Below are 3,552 nucleotides of genomic sequence, written 5' to 3' on the forward strand. Positions count from 1 at the left end.
AATCACATAATTTGCACATAATCTAACCATGAACTTCCAGCTATCCAGATTCAGCTAGTGAGGGAAGCAGCCTGGCCAGAGTCCTGGACCCGTCTCTCTCCAGGCACCACAAGGCGTTACCTGATTAATTCATTATTTCTTATTTTTAACTTTTTTAACTTTTTTTATTGGGTTTTGCAGATGTATACACTTATATTAAAACATTTACAAAGAGTTAAGTATACATTTTTCTTTAAGGAAAAACAACAGAAAAATAAAGTGGTCACTTAAATATTGTAGCATACCCGAACAATTTATATACAACTATAACAGGGGTCGGCAACCCAAAATGTTGAAAGAGCCGTATTGGTCCAAAAACACAAAAAAGAAAATATGTCTGGAGCCGCAAAAAATGAAAAGTCTTGTATAAGCCTTAGAATGAAGGCAACAGGTGCTGCATGTATCTATATTAGTTATAACTGGGGGAAGATTTTTTTTTTCATTATGCATTTCGAGAAAAAAGTCGAAATGTCGAGAGAAAAAAGGCGAAATGTGGAAATTAATGTTGAAGTACAATCTTCTAGAAAAAAGTCGAAATGTTGACAAAAAAGTCGAAATGTAGAGAAAAAAGTCGAAAAAAGTCCAAATTTTGAGAAAAAATGTAGAATGTTGATATTAATGTTGAAGTACAATCTTGAGAAAAAAGTTGAAATATCGAGAAAAAAGTTGAAATATCGAGAAAAAAGTTGAAATATCGAGAAAAAAGTTGAAATATCGAGAAAAAAGTCGAAATATGAAGAAAAAAATTGAAATATCGAGAAAAAAGTCTAAATGCCGAGAAAAAAGTCGAAATTTTGAGATTAAAAAGGAAAGGAAAGGAAAAAGGAAGAAAAAAAGAAAAAAGAAAAGGAGAAAAAAAAGAAAAAAAGGAAAAAAAAATTAAAAAAGAAAAAAGAGAAAAAAGAGGAAAAAAAGAAGAAAAAAAGGAAAAAAAAAGGTCAAACATTTTTGAAAAAGCTCCAGGAGCCACAAGGGCGGCGCTAAAGAGCCGCATGCGGCTCTAGAGCCGCGGGTTGCCGACCCCTGAACTAGAACAACCACAATAAAAACAATTATATAGATAAATTAAAAACATAAAACTAGGACAGAAATAGACAATTAGAAAAAATAAATAAAAAATTGTAATGAAAATTGTTAATTACATTTTAAATAAATAAGAAAAAAAGGCACAGGCACATCAGTGAGGTAATAGTGAATTGCAATACAGATAGCAACAGACATCCAAAGTTAGAGAAGGGGCATCCAACCCTCATCACAACAGAAATAACATATCTGCAGGTTTCTAAGCTGCTTCAGTCACATCAGTCAGGGGTGAGTGGGAGATCTGTCTTCTTAACGAATTGAAGGAATGGGCCCCATTTCCCAAATTTACTGTAACAGCCAGTTAAGGACAGTCTGATTTTCTCCAAGTTAAGAAAATAAAGGGTATCTCTAAGAGCGGTATTGCTGATTTCCAATAAATTACAACTAATCTTCTGGCTAGCAGGGTAGCAAAAGCCAGGACATCCTTTTTAGACTTAGTGAGGGAAGAGGGAGCAACCCCAAATACTGCACTCAGAGCATCTGGCTTTATTTTCTTCCCCAACTACCTCTGACAGGGTATTTGAAATCTTAGTCCAATAATTATATAGGGAAGGACACTTTGCATTAATTTTTATCAAATGTGTCCAAAGATCTTTACATCAAGTGTCACTGCCGAAATTACATCAGAAATAAGTGCTGAGTAAGATGCAATAAGGAAGAATGACAGAATTTACAAATCCTCACATAACATCCCTTTTATTCTTTCATTGTTCACAGCTATCCATTTATCCATGTCGCCATCCATTATTTACCTGCTTCATCCATTTTCTTTATCCATTTCATCCTATACAACCGTCTTTAATCATTCCAGTCCACGTTCTTTAGCGTTAGAGTCTGCTGGATCCTGTCTGAGCTGTACGAGTTTGGTTGCTTATCCAGTTCTGTCCTCAATATCTGTAAGTCCTGTCTGGAGCTGGATTAATTGGTAACACTTTATAATAACTATCCGTTATACAGAAACTAGTTAATAGAACATTAGTAAACAGTCAATTAATAAGCTATTAATGACGTGAAGTATTTGTTAACAGTCTCTCATTTATTAACTGTTAGTAAATGAGGAATAGTTACAACTTTAGAATAACGTCCCAATAACATATATAAACTATTAACTGATACTTAACAAGTCATTAGTAAGTAATTTACTCGTGATCTATTACTAATTTATAAGGTATAGGTATAAATCATTAACATACAGTTAACAAGTCATTTATAACTCGTTAACTAACAGCTTGTGAGTTATCTATTGACTATCTATAAGGACAGTTATAAATCCTTAACAAACTGTTAACTGTTATTTAGCAAGTCATTTATAACTCATTAACTATCAGTTTATTAATGACCTATTCTTTCTATAACTATCTAAAAGGATCCTTAACAGACTGATAACAAATACTTCACAAGTCATTAATAGCTTATTAATTATCTGTTTACTAATGATCTATAAACTAGTTATAACGGATAGTTATTATAAAGTGTTACCGACTAATTCTTTGTATCGAATAGGCAAAGAATGAGGACAATGAACCTATAAGTCGAGGAATTTCCAACCAGGTGATATGCTGTACTTTTGACTTCAAGAATAGTCTGAAGTAGATTTTGAATATGTTCAGTATTTCCTACAGCTTTGTTGTGTGTTAATAACGTAATGAGCAGAAACCATAAAATTAGTTTTGTTAACCACGACTGTAAGGCAAGGCAAGTTTATTTGTATAGCACAATTCAACACAAGGTGATTCAAAGTGCTTTACATCAACATTAAAATCAGCCAGACACAATTAAACAGTAAATAACAAATACAATGAAATAAAATGATAATAAAAGAGGTAAAATAATAAAAAGCATAGGTTGTTAAGGGCAGTAGAGTACTGTAAATGACTGTCAAATATAATCAGTAATAATAATATCAGTAATCCATGTCTCCACAAGATAATGTCACTTGTTTTCATATTTTAATGGATTCGCTTTGCAAATATTCAAATGATGTAAACAGTAATGACACGTCGTGAACAGTTAAGCCACCGTGCCTACAGCGTCATTAAATACATTGAACGCAGTCACTGTTGGAGGTGATGATCTGTAATATGGCAGGACTCTCCTTGCCAACAGGTGAGACCAGTTGCGTGGGTTGGATTTGCATATTCTGGAATATTTAACAAGCTCGCAGGTACAGGCTCCTCATTTTACTACCTGGGCACACGGCAGCTCCGGCTGACAGGTGAGACTGACAAGGATCCCTGTGGTTTGATGTGATGAATGTGGACGGGTTCATCTGAGGCAGGTCTTGGTAAAACTGCGCGAGAGATAGAGGTAGGTGGAAACCAGGAACAGTACAGAAGCACACACACACACATGAACAGGGGACGCTGAGAACTCATTTAACTTCTCTCACGCTGGGTCTGGTTCCACCCGGGGAGGAGTTTTTTTCTCTCT

This window comes from Cololabis saira, chromosome 22 (genome assembly GCF_033807715.1).
Source record: "Cololabis saira isolate AMF1-May2022 chromosome 22, fColSai1.1, whole genome shotgun sequence".
Lineage (NCBI taxonomy): Eukaryota > Metazoa > Chordata > Actinopteri > Beloniformes > Belonidae > Cololabis > Cololabis saira.